Source organism: Lolium rigidum, chromosome 6 (genome assembly GCF_022539505.1).
Source record: "Lolium rigidum isolate FL_2022 chromosome 6, APGP_CSIRO_Lrig_0.1, whole genome shotgun sequence".
In the NCBI taxonomy this organism is placed as follows: domain Eukaryota; kingdom Viridiplantae; phylum Streptophyta; class Magnoliopsida; order Poales; family Poaceae; genus Lolium; species Lolium rigidum.
In genome coordinates, this window is record NC_061513.1 from 289,947,224 (window position 1) to 289,960,043 (window position 12,820).

Genomic DNA, 12,820 nt, shown 5'->3' on the forward strand with positions numbered 1-12,820 from the left:
ATAAGTGTCGTGTGGGTGAACCTATGCTAATGCACCGTCCTTCCTAGGACTAATACATACTTGTGATTATACCCCTTGCAAGCATCCGCAACTACAAGAAAGTAATTAAGATAAATCTAACCACAACCTTAAACTCTGAGATCCTGCGATCCCTCCTGCATCGATATACTAACGGGGGCTTAGGTTTCTGTCACTCCGGCAACCCCGCAATTAGCAACCGAATACAAGATGCACTCCCCTAGGCCCATAAATGGTGAAGTGTCGTGTAGTCGACGTTCACACGACACCACTAGAAGAATGACACCACAACTTAAATATCATAACATTGAATATTACTCAACCATAATTCACTACTAGCATTTAGACTTCACCCATGTCCTCAAGAACTAAACGAACTACTCACGAGACATCATATGGAATACAATCAGAGGTGATATGATGATGAATAACAATCTGAACATAACCCTTGGTTCAATGGTTTCACTCAATAGCATCTACAACAAGTATAGAATAACACCGGGAGAGTTTCCCCTATCAAACAATCAAGATTTAACCCGAATTGTTACAGCGGTGACAAGGTGCAGCGATGGTGATGGCGGTGTAGATGGTGGAGATGATGATGATGATGATGGAGATGATGTCCCGCTCGATGACGATGGCGATGGCGTCGATTTCCCCCTCCGGGAGGGAATTTCCCCGGCGGATTCATCGCCCGCCGGAGAGCTCTTTTCTCTCTGGTGTTCTCCGCCCCGCGAGGCGGCCGTAACCCTTCGTGAGGTCCTCTCTCGTGGCTTAGGTTTTCGGGACGAAGGAGTACGCGAAGAAAAGGAGGCGAAAGGGGCCGTGGGGCCCCTGCACCACAGGGTGGCGCGGCCGTGCCACGGGCCGCGCCGCCCTAGGGTCCGGGCCCACAGTGGGCTCCTCTCTGCTCCCCCTTCTGGCTCCCTCCGTCATCTGGAAAAATAGGAATTTACGTGAAATTCCCTTCCACAGTTGATCTTCCGAAATATTGCGTTCTGACGGTGCTTTTTCCAGCAGAATCCTGGCTCCGGTGCTTGATCCTCCAATGATGATGAAACATGCAAAATAGATGAAATAACATAAGTATTGTACCCCAATATGAAATATATCAATGAATAACAGCAAATTATGATACAAAATAGTGATGCAAATTGGACGTATCAACTCCCCAAGCTTAGACCTCGCTTGTCCCCAAGCGAAACTGAGCTCGATAAACAAGACCACATGTTTATGGAGTGAAGAGTCGATAAATAAAATACGGACAAGAAGCATCATATTCATTCACACAAGACATTCTAGTAAACAACTTCCTCATATAACTCATCTTGAAATAGGTAAAGAGAAATCACAAGTAAAGGTGCATAAGAAATCATAATTGGTGATGGCAAACTTTGTTCTTGGTCAGAGAACTACTAACGGATTGTACTTCTAAGCAAAGCTTTCATATTAGATTTTATAGCTGAGCCTTCATATTCAAGCATAACAATCTCCTCATAATCATTGATAACTTCGAAGTCATATTCATTCGGATAAAATTGGTACTAAACAAGAAAGTATAAAAGACATGATTAATCGAATCATAGCATAAATGATTGGTTCACAACAACTCAATTGCTTGCTTGAGATAGAGGGAAATAGGTTTACCGACTCAACATAAAAGTAAAGGATAGGCCCTTCGCAGAGGGAAGCGAGGATTAAATCATGTGCTAGAGCTTTTCAAGTTTTGAAATCATATAAAGAGCATAAAAGTAAGGTTTTGAGCGGTGTTTGTTGTTGTCAACGAATGGTAGCGGGCACTCTAACCCCCTTGCCAAACGAACCTTCAAAGAGCGGCTCCCATGAGGGACGACATTTCTACCAGCAAGGTAGATCATCCCTCTTCTCTTTTGTTTACACATGTATTTTAGTTTTATTAAGGATGACACTCCCCCAACCTTGGCTTTCTCAATCCATGGCTAACCGAATCCTCGGGTGCCTTCCAACATTCACATACCATGGAGGAGTGTCTATTGCAAAATTAAGTTGCTTACCGATGAACTCGGAGCAAAACATGTGAAGAGAATTATTAATGAAAGTTATTAATTGGGGCCGGGAACCCCGTTGCCGCCTCTTATTGCAAAGTTATTGGATAAGCGGATGTGCCGCTAGTCCATTGGTGAAAGTCCGCCCAACAAGATTGAAAGATAAAACACCACATACTTCCTCATGAGCTATAAAACATTGACACAAATAAGGAGTAGTAGTTTGAATAATTTAAAAGGTAGCACATGAAGTATTTACTTGGAATGGCAGAAAATACCATGTAGTAGGTAGGTATGGTGGACACAAATGGCATAGGTTTGGTCTAATGGTTATGGATGTATGAGAAGCATTCCCTCTCGATACAAGTCTTTGGCTAGCAAGGTTTGATAGCAAGCATAGAGGTTGAGGGAAACAAACAAATATACATATGATAGAACAATCATGCATCTTTCTCATAAGCACAAGCAATTTTAACTTCAGAATACTAAACTCATTAGCATAGAGATAATAGAGTAATGTATCTAAGTGTATTTCTCTCTTTTATTTAAACATCAAGGTGTTGTTGCTATTGACCAATGCTAAGTTTGCCAAAACCAAATAGATTTACTTGATGCTCCCAAAGTGATATCAATACTCATGTCAAGAGCAATCATATAATGGAGATTGCAAACTAAAATAAGGTGTGCAAAAAGTAAATGATAAGACTTCTCATTAATATTCCATAACGATAACTCACACCAACGGATACATAGATAACTAACTAAGAGAGATACTTCCACATTGCATACTATTCCATATGATAACTTCCCTATTCATGATATGACACTACTTGATAGTAAAAGATAAAGGTAATGATGATGTGATACCGCGGCACTCCCCCAAGCTTGGAACAAACCAAGGGGATGCCAATACCGATGATGAATTACTCCTTCGGTGATGATGGTGAATCTTTGCCGTCATCAGACTTCCATGGAAGAGGCCCTCCATCAACAAAAGACATCTTGGTCTCCGGGAACCTGAAACTAGCAGCATGACTTATGCGCTTAAACCTGTTTTCATACTCACAGTTTTGATTATGAACATCATAGAGTTGAGCTTGGAGTTTGTTGGTGGTGTCGTGAAGTGAGAAAATATCGTCCCACAACTTTGCGGCTTCCTTCTTGTGCCCATCAATGAGTTCGGACACAATCTTGTGAAAGATATCCACTTCACGCTCAGCCATCTTCTTGTAGTTGAAAACCTCTTGTTCCAGTTTCTCCATCCGTCTTCCAAACTCCCTTCTCCCTCGGACCCGGACATCTTTGATCTGCAACTCTCCATCCACGAGCAACAACTCTTGGGGTGCATCTTCAGCTCGTTCATGTACGGGTTGACGACGTCCTCAAAGAAGCTGTCCTTCTGAGTTCCCGACGAGGACATGGTGGATCTAGATCCGAAACAGATCCTGGCAGAAAACAGCTCGAAAAAAAACACGACGAGAAAACGATATTACGGACCTCCAGGGGTCCGGGGGATTATATAGCAAATATTTTTACGACAAAAGGAAGGTTCCGGGTCGAAACCGAGTGGAAACGGGACGCCGAGGGGCTGTCACTCATAGGTCGGCGCGGCCGGGTGGGGCCCGCGCCGGCCTGTGGTGACGGGCCCTCGCGCGTCTTTTCCACTCCGTTTCGATTCCGTAATTTTTCATATTTTCTAAAAACAGCAGAAATAATGTTCGGAAAGGTAAACGCGGACTTTTTATTACCTGTATTGTTACCTATTCAAAGTCCGAGTTCCGGCGGATCGTCAATTTGTCCTTTGATGAAAGCCTCCGGTGTTTCCACTTGAATAATATCAACATCAACATTATAAGAATCACCCGAGATATAATGCTTGAGTCTTTGTCCATTCACCACTTGTGTGGCATTGCCTTGGAGAGAGCTAATTTTAATTGCTCCTGAACGATGCACCTCCTCAACAACATATGGTCCTTCCCACTTCGAGAGTAATTTCCCTGCAAAGAATCTGAGACGAGACCGATACAATAGGACTTTATCCCCAACATTAAACTCTCTTTTGATGATCCTTCTATCATGCCATTTCTTAACTTTTTCTTTAAAGAGTTTAGCATTTTCATAAGCTTCATTTCTCCATTCATCTAGAGAACTTAATTGCAACAACCTCTTATTACCGGCTAATTTAGGATCTTTATTTAGTTCTCTAACAACCTCAATAAGCTTTGTGCTCTAGTTCTAAAGGTAAATGACAAGCTTTTCCATAAACCATTTTATAAGGTGACATTCCCATAGGATTTTTATAAGCAGTTCTATAAGCCCATAGTGCTTCTTTCAATTTGCTAGCCCAATTCTTTCTAGATTTATTAACAGTCTTTCCCAAGATAGCTTTAATCTCTCTATTTGATAATTCTACTTGACCACTAGTTTGAGGGTGATAAGCAGAAGCAATTCTATGATTAATACCATACTTAGCAAGAGTTTTTCTAAAACCTCCATGAATAAAATGAGAACCTCCATCAGTCATAATATATCTAGGTACTCCAAATCTAGGAAATATAACATCTACAAGCATTTTTATAGAGGTCTCACCATCAGCACTTTTTGTAGGTATAGCTTCTACCCATTTAGTAACATAATCAACAGACGACAAGTATATGAGTGTTACCATCTCGAAGAAGGGAAAGGACCCATGAAGTCGAATCCCCAACAATCGAATGGTTCAATAACAAGAGTATAATTCATAGGCATTTCATTGCGTCCTGGAGATATTACCAACTCTTTGACATTCATCACAAGATAAAATAAATTTCCTTGCATCTTTGAAGAGTGTTGGCCAATAAAAACCTGATTGTAGAACCTTTTGCGTGGTTCTATCTCCAGACGTGATGTCCTCCATAAACACTACCATGACATTTACTCAATATCTCCTGTTGTTCATATTCAGGAACACATCTTCGCATAATACCATCTACTCCTTCTTTATATAAGTGTGGGTCATCCCAAAAATAATGCCTCAAGTCATAAAAGAATTTCCTCCGTTGCTGAGCTGAAAAGGTTGGAGGCAAATACTTCGAAACAATAAAGTTAGCATAATCCGCATACCAAGGGCTCTCTCGCGAGCTCACCTTTATTACAACCAATTGTTCATTTGGAAAACTATCATTAACGAGAACAGGATCATAAGCAATATTTTCCAATCTAGACAAATTATCAACAACAGGATTATCAAGACCTTTCCTATCTATAATATGTAAATCAAATTCTTGCAACAGAAGTACCCATCTAATAAGCCTTGGCTTAGCATCTTTCTTTGTCATAAGGTATCTAATTGCAAGCATGATCGGTATGAATTGTAACTTTCGAATCAACAATATAGGGTCTAAACTTATCACAAGCAAAGACTACAACTAACAATTCCTTTTCAGTTGTAGCATAATTTCTTTGAGCAGCATCAAGAGTCTTACTAGCATAATGAATAACATTTAATTTTTTATCTACCCGCTGTCCAAGAACAGCGCCTACAAAGAAAATCACTAGCATCACACATAATTTCAAAAGGCAAATTCCAATCAGGAGGTTCGACTACAGGAGCAGTTGTTAAGGCTTTCTTTAGAGTTTCAAAAGCTTCCTTACAATCATCATCAAAAACAAAAGGTACATCTTTTTTAAGAAGATTAGTAAGAGGCTTTGAGATTTTAGAGAAATCTTTAATAAATCTCCTATAAAACCCAGCATGACCAAGAACACTACGAATACCTTTAACATCCCTCGGATAGGGCATCTTCTCAATTGCTTCAACTTTAGCTCTATCAACTTCAATACCTCTCTCGAAATTTTATGTCCCAATACAATTCCTTCATTAACCATAAAGTGGCATTTCTCCCAATTAAGAACAAGGTTAGTTTCTTCACATCTCTGCAAAACTTTATCGAGATTTCGCAAGCAATTATCAAAAGAATTCCCATAGACAGAAAAATCATCCATGAACACCTCTACAATACTTTCGCAAAAACCATGAAAAATAGCAGACATGCATCTTTGAAAAGTAGCAGGAGCATTACATAAACCAAAAGGCATACGCCTATAAGCATAAGTTCCATAAGGACAAGTAAATGTGGTTTTCTCTTGGTCTTTAGCTTTAACAGCAATTTGTGAAAATCCAGAATAACCATCAAGAAAGCAAAAATGAGTATTTTTAGATAACCTTTCTAGCATTTGATCAATAAAGGGTAGAGGGTAATGATCTTTCTTAGTAACTTTATTAACTTTTCGAAAATCAATGCACATTCTATAACCTACAACTATTCTTTGAGGAATAAGCTCATCATTATCATTAGGCACAACAGTCATTCCTCCTTTCTTAGGAACGCAATGCACAGGGCTAACCCATCTACTATCAGCAATAGGATATATAATACCAGCTTCAAGAAGTTTTAATACCTCGTTCCTTACCACTTCTTTCATCTTCGGAATTAGACGACGTTGATGTTCAACAACAGGCTTTGCATCTTCTTCCATATTAATAGCATGTTGGCAAATAGAAGGAGAAATCCCTTTCAAATCATCAAGAGTATAGCCAATAGCTCCTCGGTGTTTCTTCAATATTTCCAATAACCTTTCTTCCTCAATCTCCGAAAGCTTAGAACTAATAATAACAGGATATATTTTCTTATCATCAATATGAGCATATTTAAGATTATCGGTAAAGGCTTTAAATCAAAAACAGGATCTTCCTTTGGTGGCGGTGTTGTACCCAAATCTTCCACCAGTAAATCATGCTTGAGAATAGGTTGGCGAAGAAAAATTTCCTCAAGCTCATCTCTTTCTTTCCTAAAAGCTTCACTTTCACTATTCTCCAAATGTTGCTGCAAAGGATTATTAGGAACAAGAACAATAGATGCACACTCGCTCCATTTTAAAATCATTACTAGGCAAGTCAGCTTTATAAGGAGTTTTGGTAAATTTAGAAAAGTTAAATTCATAAGGTTCACCAAGCAAATCTAGTCAAAATTTTCTCTTTCTTACAATCTATAATGGCTCCACAAGTATTTAGAAAAGGTCTACCAAAAATGATAGGACAATGATCACTAGCAATGCAGAACCAAGTACCAAAAAGTCAGCAGGATATTTAATCTTACCACATAGAACTTCCACATCTCGAACAATACCAATTGGAGAAATAGTTTCTCTATTAGCCGGATGAATAACCACATCAATATCTTCAAGTTCACAAGAACCAATTTCGTGCATAATCTCCGTGTAAAGCTCATAAGGAATAGCACTAACACTTGCACCAATATCACATAAACCATAATAGCAATGATCACCAATTCTAACGAGATAGCATAGGAACACTAACTTGTTTGGATTTATTAGGATGTGAAACAATATTAGAAGCATCTTCACGTAAAATAATATGACCATCCTCCACATTTTCAATCACAAGATCTTTAACTATTGCAACAAGCAGGTTCAATTTTAATTTGTTCTTCGTGTTCTTTAGGTTTCTTTTCACTTTTATTAACCGCACTAGATACGACAGAGTACTCCTTCATTTTAGCAGGGAAAGGAGTTTTTTTAATATAAGCTTCAGGAATAACATTATCAATAGTTTCAATCACTACACATTTGTTTACAGATGAATCAACTTTATCTTTATACGGTTCATGATACTTATCAAAATTCTTCTTAGGCAGTTCATAATGAGAGGCAAAAGCTTTATAAAGATTTGCAACAACTTGGGAATCAAGACCATATGTAGCACTCATATTACGAAATTTATCAAGTATCCATAAAAGCTTCAATGCATTTATAATCATAAATTATACCTGATTCTCTATCTTTGTCGTTCTCCCATCCTTCAGTATTTTCTTGGATCCGATCAAGAAGGTCTCTTTTAAACTCTTCATTCTTGCGTGTAAATGATCCAGAACAAGAAGTATCCAGCAAGGTCTTGTCTTGAAAAGAAAGTCTTGCATAGAAATTATCAATAATAACATTACCAGGAAGCTCATGAATGGGACATTTGAGCATTAAAGACTTCAATCTCCCCCAAGCTTGGGCAATACTCTCTCCATCATGAGGCCAGAAATTATATATGCGGTTCCGATCTTTGTGAATTTCACTTGGAGGATAAAATTTGGAATAAAATAAAGGCACAATGTCCTCCCAATCAATAGAATCACCATTCTTCAGACAATTTATACCGATGCGCCGCTTACCAGACAGCGATATAGTGAATAGTTTCTTTCTAACTTCATTCATAGAAATACCTGCACATTTGAATAACCCGCATAATTCATGCAAAAACAATAAATGATCACCAGGATGGACAGTTCCATCCCCTTCATAGCGGTTATCCATGACACGTTCAATAATTTTCATAGGTATTTTATATGGTACTACTTCCTCACCTGGCGCTTCATCCACTACCGTTGCAGTAGTAGTAGATTTCCCAAATAGAAATTGAAGAGAAGATCTCTCCATAATGATTTATAGCAGACAGAGTAAATAAAATCAGCACAAACAAGTAAAGGTTTTCCTTACCAATTCCACTTACCAATAGCGCTTCACTCCCGGCAACGGCGCCTAGAAAATAGTCTTGATGACCCACAAGTATAGGGGGTGTATCGTAGTACTTTCGATAAATAAGAGTGTCGAACCCAACGAGGAGCGAAGGTGTTGACAAGCAGCTTCGATGAAGGATTCACTCGTAAATGCTCACGTACAAGTATTCGGGGGTTTTGATATTGCGTATAAATAAAGTACAAGTAAATAAAATGCGAGAGAAATAATTGCAGCGAGTGGCCCAATCCTTTTTAGCACAAAGGACAAGCCGGTTTGTTTACTTATAATGACCAAACGTTCTTGAGGACACACGGGGGTTTTAGTCTAGTGCTTTCGCTTCATGTAGCTAAATAATCTTCATTGTTTTGATAAGTGTCGTGTGGGTGAACCTATGCTAATGCACCGTCCTTCCTAGGACTAATACATACTTGTGATTATACCCCTTGCAAGCATCCGCAACTACAAGAAAGTAATTAAGATAAATCTAACCACGACTCTTAAACTCGAGATCCCGCGATCCCTCCCGCATCGATATACTAACGGGGCTTAGGTTTCCGTCACTCCGGCAACCCCGCAATTAGCAACCGAATACAAGATGCACTCCCCTAGGCCCATAAATGGTGAAGTGTCGTGTAGTCGACGTTCACACGACACCACTAGAAGAATGACACCACAACTTAAATATCATAACATTGAATATTACTCAACCATAATTCACTACTAGCATTTAGACTTCACCCATGTCCTCAAGAACTAAACGAACTACTCACGAGACATCATATGGAATACAATCAGAGGTGATATGATGATGAATAACAATCTGAACATAACCCTTGGTTCAATGGTTTCACTCAATAGCATCTACAACAAGTATAGAATAACACCGGAGAGTTTCCCTATCAAACAATCAAGATTTAACCCGAATTGTTACAGCGGTGACGAGGTGCAGCGATGGTGATGGCGGTGTAGATGGTGGAGATGATGATGATGATGATGGAGATGATGTCCCGCTCGATGACGATGGAGATGGCGTCGATTTCCCCTCCGGGAGGGAATTTCCCGACGGATTCCTCGCCCACCGGAGAGCTCTTTTCTCTCCGGTGTTCTCCGCCCGCGCAGGCGGCTGTAACCCTTCGTGAGGTCCTCTCGTGGCTTAGGTTTTCGGGACGAAGGAGTACGCGAAGAAAAGGAGGCGAAAGGGGCTGTGGGGCCCCTGCACCACAGGGTGGCGCGGCCGAGCCCCGGGCCGCGCCGCCCTAGGGTCCGGGCCCACAAATGGCTCCTCTCTCGCTCCCCTCTCGGCTCCCTCCGTCATCCGGAAAAATAGGAATTTACGTGAAATTCCCTTCCACAGCTTGATCTTCCGAAATATTGCGTTCCGACGGTGCTTTTTCCAGCTAGAATCCCGGCTCCGGTGCTTGATCCTCCAATGATGATGAAACATGCAAAATAGATGAAATAACATAAGTATTGTACCCCAATATGAAATATATCAATGAATAACAGCAAATTATGATACAAAATAGTGATGCAAATTGGACGTATCAACTACTCATACCTTGTCCTTGCCAAGATGTTCCGTGAGAACCTCATCAGCAAGTCTGGCGACACCAGTGAAGTCAGGAACTATCATCTCAATCTGATGTACTATTGTCATCCTAACAGGGTAAGAAAGATTGATGGCTGCGATCTTATTCACTGTGAACTGAAGCGTGTAGTTCTGGACCGCATGACTCCCAACTATGCTCAGTATGTTCAGCGGCTCATCAACTACATTGTTCCCGCTCCTCTCAACACTCTTGGTGAAAAAGTCATCATGGACCCCTTCAAGATTCCCACTCAGGAGGCCACTCGTCCGGATGTTCCCTCCATGATGCCCACCACTGAGCGCCGTTCCAAGGAACGCCATGATCATGATGCTAGCTCCAGCTACTCTCGGCGCCCCAAGCATGGTGCCGCTCGCTTCTTCTCCAGCATGTGGCAAATGTGCAAGAACACCAATGATGTTGCACATCGAGCCTTACTATGAACCAGAGAGACACGGAGGCGACGGAATGAGTTCATGGCTTCACGGAACCACCCCGTTCCTCCTTCCGGACCGGAGATGGAGCCCGTGGTTGCACCTCGGTGGGAGATGCCTCTACTTACCGATGAGATGATCCGAACTTCGACTTCTCCATGTATGCTCATGGTAGCCTCCCTCCTAGGACCGCTCGTGCTCCTACTCCTCCTGGTGATGGTGGTGATGAAGATGAAGGTGATGCGGCTTCGCGCGATGAGGGCGCGAGCTCCTACTCCTCCGGGCATGAGTTCTATTGATGGGTGCGATAGCATCTCTACTTTTTTCTTCGCCTTTTTGGTGTTCCGATGCCAAAGGGGGAGAAGTGACAAAGGATTAACTTGTCAATGCCTACAGATTGTAGACTAGGGTTTTGCTAGAAGTAGAGGGCAAGTAGATCTCGAAGGTTCAGACGAAAAGTACTCGACGATTATGAAAACTAAGGTTATGTTGACGATGAGATTCGATCCTTTTGTCCCTCGACTCCCCTTATATAGGAGGCGGAGCCGAGGGTTTCGTGATACACAAGTTACGTGAGTTCGGGAAGGTTTTGTATCCAACCCGTAAGATTACAAATCTCTATCTTTCCTAATACAAACTATCTTTCCTAATCATTAAATGGGCTTCCGAGTCTTCTTATTCTTCGAGTTCTGGGCCTTCAATAAACCCCGGGTACCATCTTTGGCAGGCCCATTGGGGATGCCTATGTCAAGAAGAGAGTAGAGTCTAGGAACCACGGGGTTCTTTGATTATCACAAGCCATGGGAGTTGCTTTATTTGGATTTTATATGGCTTGTGCTTATTTGCTTTGAGTTTTTCAAGAACCATTTGCTACTTCCAATAATTCGTGTATGGATGTGTATGGACGATCGTTATGTGTGCTACTCTATGTTTGGATGATTATGTGTGCTATGCTTATATATCTTGATATACACATCTCCATACCATGCTTGTTTCCTAAAGATATTGGGGAGCTTCTCATGTTCAACAAATGGTGCACTTTGCATTCAAACGCAAATTCTCCAAGTGCACACATTATGGGGGAGATGTCGTAATATCTTATATGGAATCAAGGTTTAGAGCTTATCATAATATCTATTTGTGACTCTAGCTCGGTTTGTCATCGTATACCAAAAAGGGGGGGGGATTGTAAGGGTATTTTACCCTTATCCATTATTTTGGTAACAATGACACCGTGCTAGAGTATTTGGCCTAATATGTTTATAAGGATAATCTCAGGTTTTAGGCAATGAGGCATAAATGGTGTATCAAAGGAACAAGAAGGCTAACGGAGACCCCCCACTTCAACAACAATCGAAAAGGGGTCTACAAGCAGAAATCCGGCTCGCAGCCCGGTCCAACCGGCCAAGAACCGCCAGTCCTGCACGCAGCTCGGTCCACCGGTCGCCAACCGGAGCATCCGGCGCACGACCCGGTCGACCGGTCGCCAACCGGGCTCCACACAAGAACACAGCAAATCCGGTTGCCGACCGGTCAACCGGCCTACAGACCGGCGAGTCCGGCGCACGGCCCGGTCGATCGGTCGCCAACCGGGCGCCAACCGGAGGAGCCTTTGGACGACGAAAAGAAGCTCCGGTCACCAGCCCGGTCCGACCGGCCTCTGCACCGGGCAGTCCGGTCCCTGGTCCGGTTGAACTGGGTTTGTCGAGGAAAAGCTGAGGTGGCAAGTGGCCAACGGCCATATTTCGAAGAACACTATAAATAGCCCTTCTCCTACCTCTAGACAGTTAGGCACTACACTACAAGCTGTTCTTGAGCTCCTTCTCTCATACTCCATTATTAGAAACACCAAAAGCCTCGCATCTCCCTCCTCCTGCACCCAAACTCAAATCCCTCCGGGGAAACGATAGAGGAGGACCCGATCTACCGTTCTACCAAGCCAAATCTCATTCCCCCTTGTATTCATCAAGAAGCTTGCTTCCTAGGTTTCCTTGGAAACCCTAGGTGGGCAAGAGGAGTCCGGAAGCACCCGGCCGTGGATCTGCTCCGGGCAAGATTGTGAAGGTTTGGAGGCTACCTCAAAGTCTACCACAAGTGAGAGAGCTATTCCTTCGTGGGATAGGCTCCGGAGAATAGGGTGAGCCTTCGTGGCGCAGGGAATCCTTCGTGGGACCTCCACTCCTCCAAATGT